The following is a 25,902-nucleotide window of genomic DNA, read 5'->3' on the forward strand; positions in this document are numbered from 1 at the left end:
GAATGCTGCCCCCTGATTATCACAAGTGATGAAACAGCAGTGGGTGATGTGAGTGGGGGGTGGAAAGAATGATCTGGGAACCCAAAGGTGCTTTGAGGGTGGATTTCAGGAAGCTGATACCTTCTCTGGAGGCCTGCCCACAGCTCTGTGGAAGATCCACAAGTGATGGAGGTGATTTCTCTGTCTGAATTTAAGGTGTCTTAAACCTGATAGTGCTGTTTTATTGTTAGAAGTATAGCCAGTGCAGGCTCAGGCTGAAATTCCCTCTGAGCTGCCAAATGAGAGGCTGGGATCACATCCTTTCCAAGAGGTGTCCAGCTCTCAGGTGCATCTCCACATCATTCTGTGTCCTGATAGCCTCAGTCTGCACCAGGGGAGGTTCAGGTTGTGCATCAGGAGGAATTTCTCCATGGGAAGGGTGCTCAGGCATTGGAAGGGGCTGCTCAGGGAAGACATGGAGTCCCCATCCTCGGAGGTGTCCAGGGAAGGACTGGATATGGCACTCAGTGCTCTGGGCTGGGTGACAAGGTGGGGATCGGTCACAGGATGGACCCCATGGTCTGGGAGGTCTTTTCCAACCTAAATAATTCTGGGATTCTGTGAAAGAGGCCATCTCTACCAATATCCTCATAGTAGGGATGTCTTTTGTTGCCTCTGAGAGCCATTGGGTTGCACTTAATTCCTTTGTTCAAGCTTTTATTGAAGACAGGATTATTTTTTCTCTTTCATCAGTGCCAGTGGGATCAGAACAAGGATGTTGTGGTGTAGAAACAACTATTTACAAAGAAACCTCATCGAGGAAGAGGAGCTCTGCAGGGTCCTGCTGGTCATCAGGGCCTGGTTTCAGCTGGGATCTTGGGTACCATGGAGGATGTGCAGAGATCTGTCCTGGATGAGGGGGAATGGCTTCCAACTGAGAGGCAATTTAGGTGGGATATTGGGAAGAAAAACTTCCCTGTGAGGGTGGGGAGGATTTATTTTAAATGGATGTAATACATGAATTCTGTGCTCCATCTCAGCATCACTTCCACATTTTAGGTGGAAACTTTGAAATATTGAAGAACTCCCATTTGTTGACCCTGGCTGTGTTTTGTGCCACCCGTTCTCTCCAACCCTTCTCCATTTCCCTGTTTGTGGAGTTCCAAAGCACGGAGGTGGATATTGGACAACCACGGCCTTGCAGCCTAGAATACCTTATTTTACTTAAAACCCACAGATTCCATCGAGCAGAATCCTAAATGAAAACTTTATTTTGCCCAGAGAAGCTGTGGCTGCCCCTGGGTCCCTGGAAGTGTCCAAGGCCAGGCTGGATGGGGCTCGGAGCAAACTGGGATGGTGGAAGTTGTCCTGGAAACACAGAAATGAGCATCAGGAGCTCTCCTGGCTACAAAGGGGCCAATTCTCCGTGCCTGGCCCATGCTCTGGCTGGGATGCAGAGCAGCACTGACCCTTCCAGCCACAAGGCTGGAGATTTTAAAGCTCTTCTGGGGAGAGTCCTCATGCCCAGAGTAACTGTGTCTTCATTATGTCTGGTAGATGCTGCTGAAAAATTAATAATGCACTTACAGGCCTTAGTTAAGGAGCCTGCTCTGGGCAGGGAGGGAACGTCCCCACTGATGGGGCCTGGAAACCTGGAGAGCCAAGTGGTGCCTGCTATTTATTCCCTTTTATTTAGCATCCATATTTAATGCTTTGCCTCTTGCCATGGCTCTGCAAATACGAATGAATTAATTGGGGAGTTACTGCAGTGCGCATAACGAGGCACTGCTAATTGGTCAGGGTGGGGTGTTGATGGAGCTCTGTTCAACAAGTGCTCCTGTTCATTCCCTCCTCCCAGTCTAAGTTCTGGTTTCAGCTGCACTTCACTGATTGGCAAAATCCAAAATTCAGCAAAAATGCCTTCTGAAGGGTCTTTCTCAAAAATGAAAAGCCAAACATTTGTGTTCTAGGAGGAGGAGTTACACTGGTGAGTTTAATTCATGGATTTAACTAATTTTAAACATATTTTTCCTTTTTTATTTTATTTTTCCTTTTTTATTTTTTTTAGCCTTATTCTCTAGATAGCATTAAAACATACCTGGCTGGGAATGTATCTCTAATTAATTGCTTTGCAGCAAATGAGACCATTTCAACAAATCCTTCATGCACATTTTAGATCTTAATCCAGTGGTAGCACATTGGATAGTGCATCACAGCGAGCAAGGTAACTCCACCCCTGTTGGAATAAGGCTTATTTCATAGAAGATATTATTGGTTTTGGAATTTCTGGTGTCTCTGTTACTGCAGTTACTGCGAGGTGTATTTCTGTTTTGCATCCTTGCCCAAGGGACAGTTTTCCTCTGTTGGGTCATTTCTCACTTCTCCACCCTATCCATCCTAAGTCTCCCTTAAATATTAGTGGGAACATGATGGAGCAGGAAATTAATGCAGGAGGAAATTAGGTTGCTTTTCCTCCATTTTCATGAATTTCTGGCCAATAATTCCTTCCAGTCATACAAAAATTGACCCACATCTTAGGAATTGTCAGAGGTGGGGGCTGAGTTGCCAAGATGGAAGAGAATTTCTCCAGGAAGGTCTGTGGAGTGTCTTTTCTTCATTCTCTTCAGGAAGAACTTTCCCTGTGCAGTGACTGAGCACTGGAACAGGCTGCCCAGAGAGGCTGTGGAGTCTCCAGATATTCCAGAACCATCTGGACACAATCCTGTGCCCTGTGCTCTGGAATGACCCTGCTGGAGTAGGGAGGTGACACCAGATGACCCTACAGGTGCTCCCTTCCAACCTTTACCATCCTGTACCCCCTGGCTTTACTCTCTCCTAGCTGGAAGGGCCATTCTCCATGATTTTTCTGTATAGCCAGCTAACATGGAGGGTGTTCATGCTCCAAATCCCAGCTGTGACCTCTGAACCCAGGACAAACAAATCTCTGGTCCCATCTTTCTTACTTCATCTTCCCTCCTGCCATGCCAGCAGCAGGAATTCCTGTCTGACTCTGCCCTTTTTGCCCTGAAGACACCACCAACCTCTTTGCTGGGTGTTTTCCCACTGAACACCTCCACTGATCCTTTCCCAGTCTCATCCCAGTCCTTCCATCCCCTCTGGGATGCTGCCTCATCTTGCTGCCTGCAGGGTGCTGCTGATGCTCTGTATCCTCCCAGGAATGCCGTGGGGCTGGGCTCATCCTGGGCTCCAGGAGGTTTCCACGCAGCCCCTGTGGAGGCTGGAGAGATGATCTGCTGGAATGTGGGGAGATGCTCTGCTGGAATCTGGGGAGATCATGTCCTGGAAGCTGGGGAGATGCTCTGCTGGAATTTGGGGAGATGTTTTGCTGGAATCTGGGGAGATGCTGTCCTGGGATCTGGGGAGATGCTCTGCTGGAGGCAAACGTGGCCAGCACACATCAGCTGCTCCACGGCTGCCGCTTCATTCTGGCACCGGGCTCGGATAATCCCCTGTGCCTTTAAACGTGATGCACATCAAAGCCAAGCAGAGCAGAGGAATTCCCTCTTCCCGCCTCCCAGCCCGCGCTCCCTCCTTTTTCGTTTAAATTTTCGGGACTGGAGAGCGGATTGCAGCTGACACAGATTTGTACCCGTCTCCATGACGACAGAGACGGGCAAGTTGTATGTGGAGCGTGTTCATTGTTAAGTTTCTAATTTCAGTGAGGTCGCTGGACGATTTTTCTCCTTTTTTTTTTTTTTTTTTCCCCGCAGCTCTGAGATATCCTGGTGAAGGAGGAGAGCTGTTGGTGCCCCTGCTTCCCCAGGCGTGCTCCCTTGCAATCCACGGAGCAAAAGCACTGTGAAACAGTCCCCTGTTTTCAAACTTTTCCTGTTTTAACCCCTTCTGCCGATCCCTCTGGGTATTCAGCTCACATGCACCTCAGCAATTCCCACTCTCCCTGAGTTCCCTCGGGATCTCTGCTACCTCCTCTTGCCTTCAGCACTGCTGCACAGCCAGTGAGATGCTGTGCAAGGGCAAAGGCACGTGGTGTTGATTACCACTCACATGAACACCATAAAAGCCACCAAGTTCTGTCCAAGGATGCAGAATTATCCATGTCTTGCCCGGAGAAGTGGGGCACAGCCAGTGGTTTGACAGAGCTGGTGGCATCACTGGTGTTTCAAAAGTTTTGGATCTTCCAGTTTGACTTTCTCCATTAGGGGAGATTTAGATTGGATATTAGGGAAAAAATCTTCTACAGAAGAGGTTGTCAAGCACTGGAACAGGCTGCTCAGGGAAGTGGTGGAGTCGCCATCCCTGGAAGTGTTCAAAAAAATTTGTGCACGTGGCACTTGAGGACACAGTGGTGGTGTGGGGTTGATGGTTGGACTTGTTGACCTTAAAGGTCTTTTCCAACCTTAACAATTCCATGATTCTCTGATTCTTTTCTCACCTCGAGAAGAAAAACACACCTGCACACAGACTTGGGGATTTTTAAAAAACCCCTTGGTTTAGAATGAGGTAGAATTTGGTATTCCAGGTTAGGATTAACAACGCTTCCGCCCTCAAGTCATCCTCTGATAGGATAGGGAAGAGAGAAAATGTCCCTTGTGCAGGTGATCTGGTGCTCAAGTGACTTTGTGGAGTGCAAGGTCTCCCTCTCTCTTCCCAGAAGAAATGCTGGAATTCACACAGTCAGGAGGAAAACAGGATTGCTGATGTCAGAGCAGCTTGGGAAGAGAAGGCTCTGGGGAGACCTCCGTTCAGTACTTAGAAGGGACTTATAAAAAAGAGGGAGAGACTTTTTACGTGGCAGAGAGTGACAGGGCAAGGAGGAATTGTTTTAAACTGACAGAGGGGAGATTTCAGTGAGATTTTAGGAAGAAATTCCCCCCTGTGAGGGTGGGGAGGCCCTGGCACAGGGTGCCCAGAGAGGTTGGAATCCCTGGAAGTGTCCAAGGCCAGGTTGGATGAGGCTTGGAACAGCCTGGGATAGTGGAAGGTGTCCCTGCCCATGGCAGGGAGAGGAGTGGGTTGATCTTAAAGGTCATTCCAACCCAAACAGTTCCAGGATTTTAGGATATCAGGTTGCTGGTCACAATTTTCCCAGTTTGGCCAAACTTCATGAACAAGATCAGATCCTATCAAGAAGTGGATGTGCTCAGGCTTTTCTCAGTGCCTTGCCAATAAAACCCCAAACCATTGAGATGTTTGTCAAACAAACCCGACCGCCGTGGTGTCACCGATGTCCCTTTTTCCTGGCTGCAGATGGAAAGCAGGACATTTGAACTGCAGTGCCCTGTGCTGCTTCCAATGCCTGCTGTCAGCAGGTCAGTTTGAGCCTGGCTGGAAGCCCCTGGGTGTGTTAATTGAATTAATCTCCTTCCTATAAAGCACTGAGCTCTTAAGGTCAATGTGCAGTGGAACACAGAGCCGTAATTGAGGTACTCGCTCACTCATGTGCACGCTGGAAGAAAGACTGCTCTGATTGATTCCTCCAGGAAGGATCTGCCTGACATTTCAGGCCCAGATGGTTTGCTTGGGATGGTCTTCATGCTTCCTCACTCAGTTTCTGTCGTCTGACTCATTCCTTCTCCTTGTAGCTCCACTGAAAATGTGGGTTTGAAAATGAAGATTCACAGCAGCTCCTCACTTCAGCTCTGTGTGGAGGGGTGGGTTTTGTGCAGACCAGCCTGCTTTGATCTACCCAAGGAAGCAATTTATCCCCCTCTTTCAGTATTTGGCCATTTTCCTTTGCTTCTGCACCTTTCAAACAGACAGAGAGTTGTTCCCAGATTTTCTTAGTGGAGATGAAGAAGCAGTTGACCAGAAGAGATAAAATATCCATCAGGCAAATGAGGAATAAAACTTCTGTTTTGTTCTGTGATGTTCTGGCAGGGACTTTGCAGGATTTGAAAGACTTCGGGTAGACTAACCTGAACAGCAGCACTTGGATGTTCCGGCATATCATGATTCCTTCTGCTTTTGGAGAAAAAAACATTGGTTTTGGACAGGATGGGTGTGATTTCAGGAGAGGGAATGATGTCACAAGAAAAGCAGGAAGGCTGCTGGCATTGGTAGGAGCACCAACAGTGCGAAAGGGTTCCACCTGCTCCAAAGGTGAGGGGGGATTGCTCAACCATTGCAGGAATAATAAAAGCACGTTGTGGGTGTGGTTTGCAGGAGCTCTGGAAATGGCAGATCCCAAGGGATAGCAGACATCACCACACTTGTCTCTGGAGTGTCTCAGAGCTGACTTTCTACCAGCAGAAAGCCACAGATCCTGTCCGTTTGCTGCCAGTTTGTCCTTTTCTCACTACTTGTAGGCTACAAAAAGGTCATTTTATAAGGACAAATCCAGTCCCCAGCCTTAGAGAAGGACTGTTATTACTCAGAAAACAATAAAATCAAATAATGCCAGACTTTGCAGGAGTCCCTCTGTATAGAAAACTCGAGAGGATTTGCTGTCTCACTGGGAAAGAAATTACAGGCTGGGGGTTAACCCTTCTGCTTGAGTCATTTTTCAGAGTTGATTTTGGCTTTGCTGTGGAATACCTCGTCAGATTATTTTTGTTTGCCTGACGACATTTTAATAAAAAATATTTTATTTCATGCCTATAGTACTTAAAAATAATTGGGAGGGAAGGCAAAGGGATAGCTTTTCATCAAGTATCTCATTTTCCTAAGGATCTTTGCATGTGAAATGTGTTTTTTTCTGAGGAAGTCAATGTGCTCCAGGAGCTCAGGATGAGCAGAGCTTCAGCAGGATAGAAAAGTGGAAATGCAAAAGATTTGCACAAGTTCTGACTCACTCAGAACAAAGAGCAGGAGGTTCCAACCCTGCTCCAAAGTGGAATCACCAGCACATGCCCCATCCCAGGAGAAACCAGGTGCTTTCCCAGAAGCTGCTGCAGCTCTTTTTGCTCTTCTTGCAGGAGCTGGCACATGCTGTGCTGCAAAACACATTTGTATTACAAATTAAATTGGAATTGCTGGTTAGAGATGGGAAGTCTTGCACAAAGACCTGATTTATTGGGAATTCACATTAATGGGATTATTTCTGCTGCTCCTACAAGGCTTAGGTTGGCTTCCAGACCTGGCTTTGGGGCTGCCATGCCCTGCATGTAGAGAGGGGAGCAGAGAGATGTCAGATAAGCCTGGCTGGCTTTGAGGAGCGAGGCGTGGAGCAGGTGGAGTTGGGCACATGGACTTGGTGGACTCACAGTGCCAAGGTGGAGGGACTTGGCTTAGAAACAGCAGAAAACACAAAGGAAAACCCAGTGTGGACTGATCACAAGGTGGAAAATGTAGCCTAGAAGTGGAGCAAGGAAGGGGATCAGGAGTGTCTCTAGATCAGCTTGATCCCATTTGATCTTGGAGCCCTTGCTGGAACGTGGCCCCTTATTTCTGGTGTTCCTGGCACACCCAGGGTGAGTCCAGGCTGGACTGGGCAGAGTTCAGAGGCAAGTCCAGAGGAGAGGGTTGGGCTAAGTGACCTTTAAAGTTCCCTTCCCACCCAAACTTTTCCATGACTCTGTGATCTGTTTCCAACCATCCAAAATTGATCAGCTGGGGCCATAACAGGAGTTTGGGGCAGCAGCTGGAAGCATCCTGTGTCTTGGAGCCACCAGCAAGGAGACCCTGGCTCTAGGTGTCCCCGTGTTGGATCATGGCAAGGAGATCTGGCATAGGTTGATCCCAAGGGTTGAACTTGATGTACCCACGGGTCAAATGTTTTTTTAAATCACACCCTGGGATGGCCAAAGCCTCACCAGGACAGCTGCCACCCCCTTGGCAGTGCTGGGTTAACAGTTGGACTCGATCTTGCAGGATTTTTCCAGCCTAAACAATTATATAATTCTATACCAACCCATACAATAGTTTCCTTTTCAGGTTCTCCTCCCAAGGCAGATCCCCCACTCGCTACCAACAGAACCATTCCCTATTCCCTGTCCCCAAACACCACTTCCACACTTCCTTTAAATTCCTCCAGGGGTGCTGATTCCACTACTGCCCTGGGCAGCTGTGCCAGTGTTGACAATCTTTTCTGTGAAGAAATTATTCCAAATATGCATCATACACCTCCCCTGGCTCAACCCGAGGCTGTTTCCTCTTGTTCTGTCACTTGTTACTTGGGAGAAAGGACCAACGCCCAAAATGAAACATCAAAAAAATGATCTCTTCAAGTCTTTTGGCTTATAACCCTCCCTCTGTCACAGCTGGATTGGAGGGAAACACAGGAATTTTCAGCAGGTTTTGAGGTAGCTTGGATGGGGGTGATCCATCCCGTCACTTATGAGTCCATGGGTTTGCAATGGTCAGAGGGCAATGCCCTCTGCTATAGAAACACCTCCATGCCCAACTTCCTGGCTGTCTCTGGGGACACTTCCCACCTCCTTTTGCTCTTCCAACACTTTAGGGTTGACAGCACTTCCCTGCCAGGAAAAGATCGCGTGCAGAAAGCACCCGGCGCCTTCCTGCACGGGCTGTTAGTCTGTCCCTGAGCTCCTTGCAGCAGCTGCTGTTGCAAGTCTGGACTCCTAACATTTTGCCAGGATGCACTTCCAGCCCCTCAACTCAGAATTAAGGGAATCTGTGCAATTTCCATGTTGCCCCCTGTGTGTTCACCTAACACAGGGCAGGCACGTGCTCCCAGCTCTTGGAAACATCTCCTGAAACCACAGCCTGTGAGGGGGTGGTGCTGGAGGCTGAAATTTGATTTGGGAGGAGGAGATGCTGTCTGGCTTCTGCACAAGGACATCCAGCTCTTTCCAACCTGAGGATCAGATCAAACACTTGCCAGTCTGCTAAATGCACTAAGGGCTATTTTGGTGGGTTTTTTCACCTGTTTCGTGCACCTAAAAGAGGACCCCTCCTTTGGCTATCCTTGGGAAGCCTTCAAAGAGGTTAAAAATCAAAATGTGAAAGCTCTAATGATGAATGTCCCCTCAGGATTGACTTGGAGGTTTTCAGATGTGTTGAGGAGCCAGGGCACAGGAGCAAAGCTGGAGCACTCACAGGGGAAGCTCTTGTTGAGAGCCACAGAGGATGTGAACGAGAAGTGTGATGAAGGACACAGAGAAATCATGGAATTGTAGAATGGTTTGGGTTGGAAGGGACCTTAAAGCTCATCTCATTCCACCCCCTGCCATGGATTCTGCTTGGAGCCTTGTAGAACAAGCAGTGGATGATCCGTGCACGGCGTTATTTGTTGGGAAGGAACACAACAAACTCAAAGCACATAAAGTTGAACCAGGCCAGCTTGAAGAATTCCCAGCCACCCTCAGGGGATTAGGAGGAACCTAAGATCCAAAGATTGGTGGTTGGGGGAAAAAAGTCTTCAGTGAAAGGGTGCTCAGGCACTGGAACAGGCTGCCCAGGGAAGTGATGGAGTCACCATCTCTTGGAAGTGGTCAAAAACAAATGCATGTGGCACTTGGGAATGAGGTTTAGTGGTGAATAGGGTGGTGCTGAAGGAATGGTTGGACTCCATGATCTTGGAGGTCTTTTTCAACCTAAACTATTCTGTGATTCTGTGATATCTGGGATAAGCTGGCTCTGAGGTTTTGAGTCAAAGATAGCCCCTCAGCCAAACCCAAGGAGGGTATTTCAGAAGGAAATCCACCTTCATTTAAACACAGCAGGAAACAAGTCTTTTTCCATGTTCCTGGGTAAGTTGTGCCAGTGGCTAATTCTTCTCTGTGTGGGAAATATTCATCCTCCGAATTTTTATGAGGAAGTTTTTGATTTCTGGGCAGTGGTTGTTGTTCCCCCTGAGTGCACTCAGAGCCCTCTGCTCACTCTCCTCTTCCAGGCAGGCTGGCATGAATTCAGTCTTCCAGGAAAACATTATGTGATCCTTGGGGCTGTTCTGTGAAGGGCCAGGAGTGGGACTTGATGATACTTGAATGTCCCTTCCACTGCATGATTTTATTCTATAAAGCCAAATCCTCTATAAAACTCTAAATCTCTTGGCATTAAGGACATTAATATTATCATCATTTTGGAAAGACCCCAAGCAAAGTGGGTTGTTCTGAAGATAAATTAACTTTTTTCCCCCGTCATGTTTCTATGGGATTTAAACATTTAAATCCTGCAGGAACGTGTTTGTGGTGCAAGTTGAAGTTGGGTTTAGTGTAAAGGTTCCTACTGTTAAAACTGTTGAAAGAAAAATCTGTTCTACAGCATTGTAGGCCATAGATAGCTGGGTGGTGAAGGCTGAGACTCAAGCCTGGTTTTAACTGGGTTTGGCAAGAGAAGAAAGAGGAATGCTCCAGGTAACAAGTGACAGAGCAAGAGGAAATGCCCTCAAGTTGTGCTATGAGAGATTTAAGATGGATGTTAGGAACAATTTCTTCACCAAAAGTGCAGTCAGGCATGGAAACAGACTGCCCAGGGCAGTGCTGGAGTCACCACCTCTGGAAGTGTTCAAAAAGTGTGGATGTGGCCCCTGGGGACGTGGTTTAGTGGTGAACACGGTGGTGCTGGCTGATGGTTGGACTCAGTGATCTCAGAAGTCTTTTGCAACCTTAATGATTCCATGATTGGCCCAAGTGGGAAGCCGCGTTTTGGATCTCTGTCCTCTTCCTATTTTGTGCCTCAGAGATGATTAGGGTTTGCAATGGAGAGGCAGAGACTTGCTCTCCTCCTGCAGCAGCATCCTGCTCCAGGAGCAGCCGAACAGAGCCAGGGTTTCAGGTACCCTCCAGCTCTGCCAAAGATCCAGGCCTGGCACCTGCAAGATGGGGACAAACTTTTTATTAGGGCCTGTAGTGATAGGACAAGGGGTTTTAAACTAATAGAGCATCAATTTATATTAAAGGTAAAGATGAATTTTTTTATCATGAGGGTGATAAAACACTGGCACAGGTTGCCCAGAGAATCTATGGATGTTCCAACCCTGAAAACATTCAAGGCCACATTGGACAGGGCTTGGAGCAGCCAGGGATAGTGGAAGATGTCCCTGCACATGTCATAGGGATGGAATGAAATTATCTTTAAGGTCCCTTCCAACCAAACCATTTTCTGATTCCCCCTATTTCGCAATACTTGTGTCTGTCATTTCTTTGGGGATTGGGATGACTCAAAGTGGGAGCAAACCCTGTCCACATGCGTCTACTTTCCCCTTCAGCACCTTGCAGGATGCAAGAGTGCCTGTCCAGCTGATTTTTCCTGGGAAACCGTGGGCAGGGAGGTGGCCAAAGGGAGGATGTATCCAAGTGAGGAGAATCTGTCTGTACCAGCAAATATAACCCCAGACTTGGACTCTGGAGTAGAGTTACCCACAGTGTGACATTTTAGGGTCCTGCACTCTTTGGCCTGGCCATGCTGCCCAGGTGATGGGTCCTGGCAGGTACAATCTGTGTGTGAAAGCCCAGAGCTCCCCAGGGCCACATCAAACAAATCAACCGGGACAAGGGCAGGAGGCTGAATCCACCTCTGGGATCATCCCTGGCACTAAATCCACACCATGATCCCAAACACGGGCTGGGCCCAGACCAAGCACCCCTCTCCCAGACAATATCTGGGCGTGCCTGAGGGTTTAGCAGGGATGTTTTCCAGCAGGCTCCATGCCAGCCTGCTTTGGAGGACGGCAGAGTCTGTCCATATGGATGTGAGCTGTGCCATGCTGCTTTGCCCTCGGAGAACTGGCCCTGACCCATTTTATTTCCTAGCAGGGATGTGGGACACGTGGTCTGGAGGCTCTGGATTCATCAAGCTCTGCAAACAGAGCTGCCCTTTGCCAGGTGTCTGGAAGTTTTAGGGGCTGTTAATTAAACCCCACTGGCTGCTCCCCCCCTTCCTGGGAAACCTGTGATGTAATCCAACATCCAGTGTTTTCTGTGCATCCAAGGAGAAGCAGCCTCAGATTCAGAGCATTTGCTGTCAAAACACAGGAGACACTGAGACACAGGACTTGTTTGACCTACCAAGACCCCACAGGATCCAGATCCAGATCCAGCACCAGAGAGGTGCTGTTTTGATGTGGATGACTGGTTTGGGCAGTGCAAATCAAGGCAAAAGCACTGTCAGGAACCAGGGTGCTGCAAAAATGTGCTGGGGCTCAGAAGGACTCGTCTGAACCAAGACCATCTCAATCTCAGGCACAGAATGGGATTGTTGTGGTCTCCTGTGCAGGGCCAGGAGTTGGACACGATGATCCTTGTGGATCCCTTCCAACTCAGGATATTCTATGCTTCTATGATCCTGCCAGTTCTTCATGGAACTCATTTCTGAAAGAGGGTAGTAGGCTCGGGAGGTTTATGTAACTGGAAAACTCATTAGAATAAGGGAAATTAAAAAAAAAAAAAAAAAAAAAAAAAAAAAAAAAAAAAAGCCCAAAAAGCCCAACTACCCATCTCTGTAGGTGGAATCATAGAATTATTTAGGTTGGAAACAGCCTTTAATATCATTGAGTCCAACCATCCCCCAGCACTGCCAAGGCCACCACAGACCCATGTCCACAAAGTGCCACATCCACAGGGCTTTTAAAACCCTTCAGGAATGGAGACTCCACCACTTCCCTGGGCAGCTGTGCCAGGGCTGAACAACCCATTCCATTAAGAAATTTTCCCCAATATCCAATCTAGACCTTCCCTGGTGCAGCTTGAGGCTTCTCCCTCTCATCTTGTCCCTGTTCCCTGGGAGCAGAGCCCGACCCCCCCAGCTGTCCCCTCCTGTCAGGAGTTGTGCAGAGCCAGAAGGTCCCCCCTGAGCCTCCTTTTCTCCAGGCTGAGCCCCTTTCCCAGCTCCCTCAGCCCCTCCTGGTGCTCCAGCCCCTTCCCCCAGCTCTGTTCCCTTCTCTGGTAGTACCAAATTTGGAGACTGCTGGGGACTGGGAGAGTTGTGTGAAATTCTCATCTTACCCAATTCCCATCCTTGCCTTGGGAATCTGCTATTGACCATTGTTGGAGCCAGAAAATGGATGAGTTTGACCCAGTAGAGCAGTTTGTGAGATCTTACAGGATTTGATCCCTTGATTCAAGGGAGTTTGGGTTTGGGACCCCACTTGGGACATCTCATGGAAGTTTGAATTATGGGGTAGCTCAGCAACTTCTAGTGCACAGCACATAAAAGGCTGGGCAGGGCCTTGGGAGGAGAAGTGTTTGGGCTCCGAGGGACTTAAATATCCCAGAGACAACATCTCAGCTGCTGTGTGACTTCAGAGCTGTGCTGGAAACTCCACCTGGCCACCAAGGTGATGTGTCCATCCCCCAGGACACATCCACAGAGACGCAGCCTCCACCGCAGGGAGCCTGGGTCATACCTAAAGTGCTGCATAAAAAATAAAAAATTAAAAATAAAATAACCACTTTCTCTGACTCTTCAGCTTTCTGTGTTAACCAGAATGGCTCTTTGAAGTGGGGGATGGATTCCCTGGATGCTCCCAGGATGTATTTGGTGCTCATCTGCATGAGGGGGATGAGCAGCCCTGCTGAATGAATAAAGAGCAGAGCTTTGCTGCTCCAAGTGACGTTGATTTTAATGCAAAATGGCACAAAGTGGAGCAGAAGGAGTTCACCAGCTTTCTAGAAAAGCCTCACCTGGTGGGAGCAGAGGCAGGAACTGACCTTGAAGGAAACTCAGCTCATATTTGGGACATCTGTGAGCCACTGGAAAGGCTGCTTGGCATAATGGGAATGGTTTGCAGCAGGGTGTGCACCTGGAAGCACAACTGGATGGGGCTGGTTCAGTGGCTGAACAACCCTCTCAGAGGCAGCTGCTGCTGAGCAAAATGAGTCCCTGGACTAACATTTCCACTGATTTCTTCCTGCAGGGAAAGAGGCTATGGAGCTTCACTCCAGCAGGAGGCATTGGGCTTTTTTTTTTTTTTTTTGTGCATGTCTCTGTGAGAAGACAAAGCACAGGATCCTCTGTCCCCTCTGAGTGGAAGCTGCTGTCACTTTTGTGAGCTTTTGTTCCTATAGTCATGCTCCCCTGCCCTGCACCAGCCTCACAGCTGCCCAAATTACCTGAACCCTCCCTGTGTGTGCCACACGACAGGGATAAACCAGCACAGGGATATTTTCTTCCTCTCTCCATCAATCCAGGAGCGTGGCTCCCTCCACCCATCAAAGAGGCATTTTTATTCCCTTGCTCCACGTCACTTCTGAACTGCTCCCAGCCAGAAACTCTCTGCTTGAAGCAGTGTTTGATTTAACCAGAGGCAACTTAACACCGTAGTCATCAGTCAGTTCCTGACACTATCAAGGCCTGGAAGATAAAGGAGTGAATTAAAAGGGAAGGGAATTAAAAAAAAAAAAAAAAAAAAAAAAAAAGAAGAAGAAGAAGAAGAGAGAGAGAATAAAAATAATAATAGTAATAAAAAAATCCTCTAAGATCTGATTTCGTGTTAAATGTTTTCATCTTTGGAGTAAGCATTAACAGCTGATCAGCAGTGTCTGTTCTGTTGACTCGCTGGTAACGTGCACTTGTTCAAAGGGACAGGGAATACCAGCTCCTGCAGGAGATGAAGGGCTGGCAGCTGCCTGGATCTGCCTCTCATGCAGCCTTGCCAGCTGACCACAGGCTGCAGGAGAGGCCTGGCTGCCTCTCTGCTGTGGCTGCATCTTAAAAATTGCTCTGCCTGCACGGGGGACTTCTTCCTTGGGCTCCTCAGTGAGAGAAAACTACTGGATAGGGCAGCGTAAGGGAGGAAAGGCTGGCAGGGCTTTCCTCAAGCAGTGTGCCGGGCTTCTGGTGGGACTGTTTGTCAGGGAGAAGATCCCTGGCACATGGCTGGGATTTTACACGGCCTGGAATGGTCAGTGGCTGCAGACAGGTCAGCCAGGACTCCTGAGGAGTTTGCCAGGGCTTTCTGCAGGCAGGAGTTGGGATGGAGCTGTGCCATCTGCCTTAACATTTCTAAGTGTCCCCACCACTGTTTTTGTAGTCCCACTTGGACACTTGCTTGTGCCTGAGCTGGAATACAAGCCAGATTTTCCATGGATGTAAAGAAATGCAAATTGAGTGACCTTGGTGGGGCAGCTTTGATGTACAACAGTTGTGGTTGCCTTGGCCACCAACATCAGAGCCTGCTCGGATTGAAGAGAAAACGACCTCAAGTTGTGCCAGGGGAGGTTTAGATGGGATACTGTGGAAAAATTCTTCACTTAAAGGGAGGTCAGGCACTGGCACAGGCTGCTCAGGGCAGTGGTGGAATCCCCATCCCTGGAGGGATTTAAAAGCTGTGTGGATGTGGCAGGTGGGGACATGGTGGTGGATTTGGCAGTGCTGGGTTAATGGTTGGACTCAGTGTTCTCTGAGGTCTTTTCCAACTTTACCCATCCTGTGATTCCATGATCTCATTCCCACGTGTGCCCAGCAGTGGCCAGGTTGGAAGCAGTCAGGGGAATGCCTTTAGAGATTCCTTGACTGATGTCTGGCATCTAAAACTTCCTTCTCCTGGGACTCTTTGACTATGCTGGATGAGTCTCCAACACCTGGCTTCTGATGTTATAGAATCCCAGGAACTGGATTTGGGAGAGTTGAGTGCAGTTAAGTTTTAAGGCAATTCTACCTGTGTGATTCCCTGTTTCTTAAGTCCTATCTCATGAATTCCACAATCAGAGAAAGCTGTTTCTCCCAGCTGGCTTCAGGACATAGTTTCTGGGTTATCCTAAAATTCCTGTTGCCCCCAAATCCTTTTCATGGTGGAATGGGATGATGAGGAGGCCCCTGGAGACCCAACTCAGGTTCTCTGAAGGGCATCACCTGAGACGTGGCTGTGTCAGAAGCTCAGGGCCCCTGGTTTCTGGAACAGAGGCAACCTCAGCTGTGTGCACAGATTCCCAAAATGCAGCTGGATCCTCCTGCACCTGCTTTCCCAAGGATGGTGGAAATGGAAGCAGGAATCGGTTAGCAATGCATCTTTAGAGCTTTGTTTGCATCATTAGGCACTTATGAGCAATGACCTGACATCTGAGGGGTCAGGATGCTTCATTATCCCTGCTGGGATTAAATACACCTCTGGAAAAGTGTTTGGCAGCTTTTTGTTTAATATTTCTGTGTAAGATGGATGTGAAATGCCAAGCAATGCTGTCTGATGGGCAGGCTTTTCTGGAAGAAGGATATAGCACTGTCCAAAGTGGAAAGAAGGGAAAAGGAGCTGGTCTCACCTGGAATTCACTTCATCTTAAAGGAGTGTTTATAAAAAAAGATGAAGAGGGACTTTTAACACAGGCAGATTGTGATAGGACAACAGGCATCTGTTTTAAACTAAAAAAAAAGAATAGATTTAGATTAGATCTTAGGAGGAAATTCTTCCCTGTGAGGGTGGGCAGGCCCTGGCACAGGTTGCCCAGAGAAGCTGTGGCTGCCCCTGGATTGCTGGAAGCGTCCAAGACCAGATTGGATGGGGCTTGGAGCAAGTGGATGCGTTGGGATAGTGGAAGGTGTTGACAGGGGGTGGAGTGAGATGGTCTTTAAAGTCCCTTCCAACCCAAAACATTCTGTGATTCCATGATTCTGTAACATTGTCCTTGGCAAACAATGAAGCCAAAGCTGGAGCTGAATGTTTGTGGGGCTTTTTTTTTTTTTTTTTTTTTGAGATAAACCTCATATTCAGGATATCTTGGAAATCCTCTAGGAATGGCAGCTGGCTCAGGGGTGGGCCCACTTTACAGCTCCTTGCAGGCACTGTTTTTTCCTGCCTTGTGCCTCTCAGTGTTTCCTTGTTGGGAACAGACTTTGGGTTCGTTCCTCTCCTACCACACATTTTCACCCAGACCCAGCCTGCTCCCTAATAAACCCAGTGTGTTGGCAGCCAATCGTCTGATCCTGCTGAAGAAGTGCCTCTGTTTCTCCTGACACGGGCAACTTGATTTGTAAACAGACACTTAAGTGGGTGTTTTTAGCGGTATAGCAGATGGTCAATACAGCTGCCTCCTCTCCCTACCCTGCATTCCTTCCCCTCCTCTACAATTACACTTTCTTGCCATTTTTCTCTGTAATGTGGATTTGGTTTAAAAAAAAAATTAAAAAAAAAAAAAAGATTGCAAGAGGGAGAAAATTTCAAGAGGGGAAAAACATGGACGGCAACCTCCAACGTTACCTTAAAAGCACTGTGAGAGCTACCCACACATCCTCACTTCACTTGACTTTTCCCTGCTTGAGTAGCTCTGGATCTCAATGGGACTGCTTGTGTGGGAAGAGCACAACGCTGGGATCCACTTCCCTCACGCACAGGAACCCGTGACTAATGCTACAACTGAAGTGTTCATTTTCCTCCCTGCTTGATGGAGTCAGTGCTTAAGGAGGTGCTTGCTTCCCTGAATTCTGCAGTGGGGCTCTGAGGTGATTTTGGGATGGGGGATGGTGTGGATCCCGCTCCAAGGGTTTGCTGGCTGTGCTGCAGGAGCAAGGTCGGGGTCTCTGCAGATGTTTTGGCCTTGCTGCTGCACTTCTGCCTTGTTTTAGACTCGTGTTTTCCAAATTCACCTCGCTGCCTTCTGTGGGACCAATGATTAGCCCCAAGTGGGGGTGGGATTGAGCCCCTTCCCTCCCAGGCACTGCCCCCCAGACCAACATCTCTCTCTTCAGAAGTCTCTTCTTAAACCCCTTAATTTTTCCCTTTGCTTGCTTTCAAGCTGTCATTTCTGCTTCCCTTCCCAGCACGGCCCCATTGCGTGGTTGACACCTCCAGGAATCAGCTCTTAACCTTTACAGATACATTAAAGCACTGGAGTGAGACTAATCCAGCACTAGGCTGGGGGCTGCACTGCCTTAAGCCACTGCTGCAGCTCTGAAAGCAAACCAGCCATCACCTCTCCCTTACAAGAGGCTTGGCTGGGGATCAAAGTCCAGGTGGGGTTATACTGAAGAGTCTTTTTGTCTTTGATAGGTTGTCACTCCCTGCAGTTCATCCCTAAGACCTGGAGATGCAATCGGTGGAAAGAGGAGGAAGTGTCCAGCCTGTCCCAGCCTGGCTCCTCCGTGTGCCAGCTGAGAGAGGGCTGTGGCTCAGCTCTTATCCCCACGGCTTAAAATATTCTTGGGTTGGCTGTCAGGTCTCCTGGCCTGACACTTGAAACCCATTGAGGGTTTTCTGCCTTTTCAGCAGCCTTTTCCAAGCAGATTGCATGGAGGCACAAGTCATTCCCTGCCCAAGGCAGTGGTGGATTCCCCATCCCTGGGGAGATTTAAAAGCCCTGTGGATGTGGCACTTGGGGACACGGCTCAGTGGTGGGCTTGGCAGTGCTGGGGGCACAGTTGGACTTGATGATCCTAAAGGGTTTTTCCAACCTTAAAGACTTGCTGAGTCTACGAATCTCCTCAGGAGGCCATCTAGGAATTTCTCAAGGCAAACTTTTGTTTCCCTGCTGGAAAATACCAATTCAGCCAAAAAAAAAAAATCCTTTTCTAGGAAGGTGCTTATTCCAGTAATGTCTCCAGCAGGAATGATCCCTCTGAACTAATACTCTGGTGATCAGGGATTTATTTAGGGGTTACTATTTACAGGTTTTTCCCCTGTTATTGGCATCCCCATGGGCATGATATGCTCCGGTATCCCATCAAATCACTGGATAGTTTGAGTTGGGACTTTAAAGACCATCTAGTTTCAAATCCCTGGATACCTTTTTATCTCCAGCAGCAATTAGGAAAAAGCCGTGAGAAACATAAGTAATTTCCAACACTGGAAGGATCTGTGGGCACACAAAAAGATGTGGATGCACGAGGGATTGCACAAGGAATATTTGCATCCCACAACACCCAGAGACTGCCCCTCACCTGTCCTGCTGCTGAGGTCTTGCTGGTGTTTAAGACTGGAGCTTGGCTCTAGATCCTACTGGGAAAAACCACACTGCTCAGGTTAATGGTGCCACTGGAGGGATTTGTCCAGAAGGACATGACCTTTCCTAGGAACAGGGCTTTCCTGAAGGGTCTGCTCCTCCTCCCTCCCCCAGGGTGTGTTTCTGGCCCAGGACTCTGCTGTCTTGCTGTTTCCTGGCCGGAGCCTCCTTGTGCAGGGCTGGCTGCAGCTCCTTCCCATGCCCCTGGCCTCCATCCATGGCTATAGGAGGACTCTGTGCAATGGCCAGATCTGCCTGCGCTTCTGTTCCCTGGACCCGAGCCCAGCCCGTTTCCCTCCCTGTCCCTCTTTTCCATGAATGAAGTGGAGGCATTTGGCCGGGAGCCAGAACCCTCCGGGCTTTTATCAATGGGATCAAGGGTTTGTCAGATCCGTGAGGATGAGTCACGGCGGGATCCCCTTACTGCTGGTTAATGCCTCGCGTGCTGCAGGTCAGCCTGCGAGTCAGGGATCTGCCTGGAAAGGGTTTGCTTGGAGCCTCTGGAACTCTTCCATGGATGCGCTCCCATGTGGAGAGACAGGACAAGGGGGAATGGCTTCAGACTGACAGAGAGTTGGGTTAGATGGGATATTGGGAAGGAATTGTTCCCTGTGAGGGTGGGGAGGCCCTGGTGCAGACTGCCCAGAGAAGCTGTGGCTGCCCCTGGATCCCTGGAAGTGTCCAAGGCTAGGTTGGATGGGGCTTGGATCAACCTGGAATAGTGGAAGTCTCCCTGCCCATGGCAGGGGTTGGAATGAGATCAGCTTCACTTTCCTTCCAACCCAAAGGCCTCTGTGATTCCATGGTGACACACGTGCTTGCTGGGGCAAGGTGGCATCCGGCACCTCTTCCCAGGGGCAACCATGCAGGAATGTGGTCCCTTCTTGGAGGAGAACGTGAGGAGGTGACTCACACAGGGAAGGTCCAAAAAGAGGATTCAGCTCAGCTCTGTGTGATGCCACAGCTTTTCCACGGTTGCCTCGGAGACAGGTTGGGGTCATGGACACAGCAGGGAGGGGACCAGCACCAGGACACGGTTGCTGAGCCACCAGACAGGGCTCCTGTCCCATCTGCAGCTCAGATCACTGGTGTGATCAAATAGCTCTTTTCCCCATATCCTGAAATTCACTGGCTCTAGCTAAGGCATTGCCAATCTCAGGCTCTCCAAGATGCACACCGAGCCCTCAGAAAGTAACAAAAATGATGATCTGAAAGGTCTTTTCCAACCCAAGTGATTCTATCATTCCATGTTTTTAAATCCAGGCAAGCAGAGAAGAAGTCATCAGCATTCCATTTCTTCATCATTATTATTTCCCCTCAGGTGTTAGAGCCTGGAGGAAAATTTTGAAGTCGAACCTCACCTCAGAGGCATTTTAAATGCTTCACTTTGCCTGAGACGTGCAAAGTTCTGTTTCCAAAGTTTTCCTGTTTGGTTTTGGGCAGTCTTTCACCACAGATCTACATTTATTTCCTAAAGAAACCAGACCTACATAGGCACAGAGGGTGGACCCCTCAAAACTTTTAATACTGATTTTTCAGAGGATAAATCCTTCAACTTTCACACAATCAGGCACGTGGAAAGGGAATAGGAGCCCCGGTATCCTTAGTGAAGGAAAAAGCACGCCTGGACCATATTCTCTCCTAAATTCCAGCCAATCAGAGAAACTTGATGAGTGTCACAGACTTGGGTAAATCTTTCATTGGAGTTTGTGTTTTACTGGATGCAGGAGAATCCATCATCCCTTGGAAACCAACCTTGCTTTGCTCCTCTACTCACAGAGCCATTTGTTTTCTTAGCTGTAGTGTGGGGAGAGATCTGGATGTGATTTCATGTTGGAACATGTAAAGGAAAGCTTTGGGATGCAAATGGGAAAAACAGGGTTTTTTGAACCCTGGGATACTGCAAGAACTGGCATTTGAGCCTCAGTCTTCTGCATCTTCACCCAGCAGGCTCATCCTGGGCTGGCCTGAGTTGCCTCCTAATTTAATACCTGGGGAGGCTGATTTCCATGAGCCCATCACCCCTTTGCCCCAGGCACATTTACACAGGGCTGAAAAACCTTTTATTCCTTTATATCCATGAATTCCCATCACCTCTCAAACAGCCTCTATCAGCCTGCACCCCATCCCTGCCCCAAACCTCATGTGGGACCTCAGCAAGGGCTGGAATGGTGGCAGTCCTGATCTTCCACCTGGTCCCTCCAAATGTCCCCTGAGCTCTTGGGAATGACCCTGCCCAGTGACTGCACTTCCAGCTCCCACCCCAGAACATCTGTTTCCCTTCCCCTGGGTGCAGTGGGATCACTGGAGCCTCCCCTCCCTGCCAGCCCCTCTCTCTCCCACCCCCAGTGCCTGCTTAGACCCATTAAGTTTTTGATCTGGCTTGTGTCCACAATCTCCCCTTACTGCTGCTCCATTCTTACTTTCTTCTGTTTGATTCCTGCTCCCCTCTGGTGACTCAGCAGCAGAAAGGCAAAGAGTTCCTCTGGCCTTCAAGGTTTGCCTCTAGATGGTTTTTTTAAGCATTTCCTGAAATGTCCACACTGGCTGGGGTCTCATTTGCTGCCTGTGGGGCTGGACCTATGGTCTCATCCCAGTTGTCCCACTGGCATCTTCTCCTGGGTGAACCTCCATGGCAGGAGCGTGGTTGAAGTTTCCAAGTGTTGAGGTTTCAATCACCTGCCAACCAGTCAGCTCAGAGGTCTCATTTTGGCCAGGTCTGAGAGGGTTGGGAAGAGGCAGAAGGACCCCATGACCCCATGTCCACAAGGGTGCACAAGGTACAGGATTTTTGAGGTGTAAATCCTTGCTGGATCAGGAGCTGGAAGAGCATTTGCAGTTTGGACAGCTCAAGGTCAAGACCTCAGGACCTCCGAGAGGAGGCTCTGGATATTTCACCTATAAAGATGTTGTTTTTTCCTAGTTTTTCCCCATGTGCCAAAAGCCACCTGAGATGCCCTCAGGCTGTGCCTTGACTGCCACTCCAGGACGTCAAAGGTGCTCAGTTCAGGGTTGAACCAAATAAGAATCTGCCCATGTTTTCATTTCAGTGAGTAAAACCTCTTCCACCCAACCCAAATTGCTTTGCTTTTCCCCATGTCCATTTCAGCAGCTGCACTGGAATGCTGTGTGTCCCACCATCCACACAGACAGGATGACCAAAGGACTCATCATTCCTGGCTCATCCAACAGGAAACTGAGTCACAGGCAGGTGACAACAGGCCTGTTTTCTGGATTAAAACTGTGCAAAGGGCTGTGCCAACAGGTGGCAGCAGGATTGGTGCCATCCCTGTCCCTGTTTCTTTCACTGGCACGGACAAAGCCTTTCTGTCCCACCCCTACCTCTGCTGCATCCTCTATATGTCAGGCACCTTTCTCTCCGACAACTCCCAGCCCTGCCCAGGCATTTACCCAGCAGAAATACGACTTTTAATTGCTATTTTTTATTACTTCCTTTTCATAATTGCACTGGAGGCTCTCTGCTGTTCTGCTTTAATCTGCATCCTGAGAAATCACTTTCTCAGGCACGATCCACTGGATGGGAAAGGGAAATAAGGATTTCAAAGTGCAGCCATGGGCTTGTTGGCAGCAAAGAAATGTGGGGTCCACTGTAGTTTTATCACAGAATGGTTTGGGTGGGAAGGGGCCTTAAAGATCATCCCATTCTACCCCATGCCATGGGCAGGGACATTTTCCATTGTCCCAGGCTGCTCCAAGCCCTGTCCAAGCCATCCTGGCCCTGGATGCTTCCAGGGGCATCTGCAGCTTCTCTGTACAACTTGTGCCAGGACCTCACCACCCTCACAGGGAAGAATTTCTTCCGAAGATCTAATCTAAATCTCTCCTCTTTTAGTTAAAAACCATTCCCCCATGCCCTTTACCTATCTGCCTGAGAATCTCATCCCAAAAACTTAGGAGCTGTCAAAGTCCTGCAGACCCCCCCTCGCCTGACTGTTCCCCACCCAGCTGCTGATGTTTCCACAATATCCAGTACTTTGGTGCACATCATGCCTTGGAGTGGCTACCTGAAACAGAGACTAAGGCAAAATTAAGAGAATAAAAATGGGTGTTTATTGAAGGCCTTCAATAGGTACACCTTGGGGGAAATGGTCACCAATTTTTCATACAGTTATAAGTTTGGTCCATTTACATATCAGGGATTAATCTTCCAATTACAGCTTCAGGTAATGAAGTCATAGGCCCAGTTTGCTTCTCCCCCCACCTTACTTTTGTTTATACTTTTTGGGGCCTGAGACAGTGAGGTGACCTTGAGTCCTGGGCCTGGAGAGGAACTGTTTTGTCTGAATAAAATGGGAGGACAGTAGCTGACAGGCTATGGAGCTTTAGAGTTATACACCAAAGAATTTGCAGGATTACAAATATATGAAAAATATAAAAGCTAAACTCCTAAGGCATCACACCGAGAAATTAATTGGATTGAAATATCAGTGTTAAGACTTTAACACCCTTTAACATCCCCTCCCTCCACCCCATTGTTTCTTAGTGTCCCTGTCATTATCATCTGTCAGGATCTGGGGTTGTTCATTGTCTGCCATCTGTAGGAGGGGGGCGGGTCATTTTGCAGGAAAGCCTTCAGCATTTATTCCTCAACATGAAGAACTGGAAGTGGATTTTTCATAGGGCCAAGGCTGCTCAGAGTGGGGATGAGGAGCAGCTTAAGAATGGAAGAGTTTGGGGTTTAGTTTTTAAAAGCTGCTCAGCCCTTGGGCCTGGTGCACGGGGGGAAAGGGGAAATTTGGGTGCTGTAGACACTGAAGGGATGGCTGTCACTGCTGTCCCAGGGAAATGGTGCAGGACAAGTTCATGGACACCTCAGCTCTGGGATGTGGGTGAGGTCTGGTGCTTAGAGCAAGGTATCTGAAAGAGGACACTGAGGCCACCAAAGAACTTGCTGTCAGCAGTGGGGACACCTCCACCCATGAGAGGTGTCCAAGACACACAGGGACAGCCACCTTTGGAGGCGCCCATGGCTGTAGGTGACATCTCAGGTGACCAAGTGAGTTACCTAAGCAGCTCCAGGCATGGTGGCATTATCCAGATAGCAAAGCCAGTTCTTTACAAAGAGCCACAAGCTCCAATCCTCAGTGTCTGTCCTGCCCTGGGCATCCCACAGAGGGTTGCTCAGGGAAGCTGTGGCTGCCTCATCCCTGGAAATGTTAAAAGCTGGGTTGGACAGGGCTTGGAGCAACCTGGGACAGTGGAAAGTGTGACTGGAACCCTTCCAACCCAAACCATTGTGTGCTTCTGTGATAACCCAGCATGACCTGCATGGAATTGGGACAAACAGCCAGGCAGGCACCTCCTGGAGTGGATATTCCCACCATAAGGACATGGGGCTGGGAGAGGGGGAGTTGTGTGGTGAATCACAAAGCTCCACCACACAACCAGCTCCAAAGCCTGCAAGAGAGGCTCCTTCTCACAGCAGAACCCCCAAGCCATCAGATTTCTTTTAGACTAAAGCAGTGTGTAATATATAATTGATAATGGTTATTCCTGGTGCACTCCTTGTAATGAAATTTTAATGCTGGGGACAGCTCAGCGTGTGCGTGTGCGTGTGTAATGTAGAGCTGGCTCCTCGTGCTGTTAAACACAGCTCCTCAGCCTTTGTTCTGGCAGCTGGAATCTCAGCTGGCTTCTCAATGTCAAAGAGGACAACCCCACATCCAGCTGGTGTCAGAATTCCCACCAAAACCAAGAGTCCAGAGCTTGGAGTGGGCACCGTTCCCAAGAGTTAAAACATGATTCCACCTGATAGCCAAAAGTTGCCCTTTCCAGTCCCTTCCTAGGAATTTGGCTGCCTGTAAATAGCATTTCCATCGCCTCTGGGTCCCGTTGAGGAAGAACTTCAGCTGGAATCAGGATAATCTCACCCCACAGAAAGCTGCTTTTCAGTGAGCAGAGCTGCCTTTCTCTTGTCACTGATTCCAGCTATGCCTTTTCCTTTCTTTTCAGGACGGGTAATTAGCTCCCTCTCCCACAGTCTGAGGTCTCCCGGGTCACCCTGGGCTGTGTTTTTCCCTCCACTGGTTTATTTCCATGGGTCAGAGCAGGCAACAATATATGGAACTCCCTCCTTGCTCTCTGCAAGCACTCCCAGCAGTGTCTGGGTCTCTACAAGGTGGCTTCATGTCCTTGGTGACTGTTCAGCCAAAATAACCAGAGTTTGAGTCTATCCCCTGGGGCAGGGGACAATCACCTGAGAGGCTTCTGTGAGTCACCCTCTGGGCTCAGTCCTTGGTGGAAATCACTGCTGCTGCTCTGGGCACTTGTGTGACACCACTGGGGCACAGATGGATTGAGAGCACTGCCAGCAGATGGACTCAGGTTTGCCCAGGCCCGGCCTGGGCTGGGTGATTGATTTTTGTGAGTGGTAAATGCAACAGAGTCAGAACACAAGGGCTGAGGTTGAACCTTCACGTTTCTGTTTTTGCCGCCATCCCCAGAGCCTTTTCAGCCCTGGCCAACTCAGATTTAGCCAAACCATCCCTGTCTCAGCTCAGGAGCTGGCCAGGGCCAGGGGTCATCCCCTACAGGTGGTTGAGATGCAGCCACTGTCTTTAGGAGGGTGGGAAAGGTTAATACTGTGAACATGGCCAGGTCTCAGGGATGGAGATCAGGCTCCAGCATGGATTTATTGTGGGGGCATAACCTCAGCATCAGGCCGGGTGGGAGAGCTTGGGGTGTTCACCTGGAGAAGAGAAGGATCCAGGGAGACCTCAGAGTCCCTTCCAGAGCCTAAAGGGGCTCCAGGAGAGCTGGAGAGGGACTTGGGACAAGGGATGGAGGGACAGGGCACAGGGAATGGCTTCCACTGCCAGAGGGCAGGGTTAGATGGGAATCTGGGAAGGAATCCTTCCCTGTGAGGGTGGGGAGGCCTGGTACAGGTTGCCCAGAGAAGCTGTGGCTGTCCCTGGATCCCTGGAAGTGTCCAAGGCCCAGTTGGACAAGACTTGGAGCAGCCTGGGATAGTGGGAGTTGTCCCTGCCCATGGCAGGAGATGTTACAAGTTGAGCTTTAAGGTCCCTTCCCAGGCAAACCATTCTGGGACTCTTTGATTCTATGATCAGCTCTGACCTGAGCATTGTGAGGGTTTTCCCCTTTGCCTTTCCTGCATCCCAGCCTCTCTCAGCACCCACCTCTCGCAATAACC

At 49.0% G+C, this 25,902-nt stretch overlaps 1 protein-coding gene and 1 long non-coding RNA gene across 4 annotated transcripts in view; one reads left to right on the top strand and one right to left on the bottom strand.

Annotated features, from left to right (window-relative positions):
* The window catches only part of XKR6 (XK related 6), a 165,236-nt gene that overhangs the window by 61,346 nt on the left and 77,988 nt on the right, over positions 1-25,902 (top strand). The gene's annotated exons all lie outside the window — the stretch shown is intronic.
* Positions 15,932-19,646, bottom strand: LOC128785068 (uncharacterized). 3 transcript variants are annotated; one of them, XR_008429748.1, is made up of 4 exons: positions 19,445-19,646; positions 18,670-19,294; positions 18,516-18,584; positions 15,932-16,158 (listed from the first exon to the last, which is right to left on the bottom strand). It is a non-coding gene; the product is annotated as an uncharacterized LOC128785068 (long non-coding RNA). The 3 variants fall into 3 exon arrangements; XR_008429747.1 differs by having other exon boundaries at positions 18,670-18,727; positions 19,156-19,646; XR_008429746.1 differs by having other exon boundaries at positions 18,670-19,646.

The sequence above is a fragment of the Vidua chalybeata genome, chromosome 3 (genome assembly GCF_026979565.1).
Source record: "Vidua chalybeata isolate OUT-0048 chromosome 3, bVidCha1 merged haplotype, whole genome shotgun sequence".
Classification (NCBI taxonomy): Eukaryota; Metazoa; Chordata; class Aves; order Passeriformes; family Viduidae; genus Vidua; species Vidua chalybeata.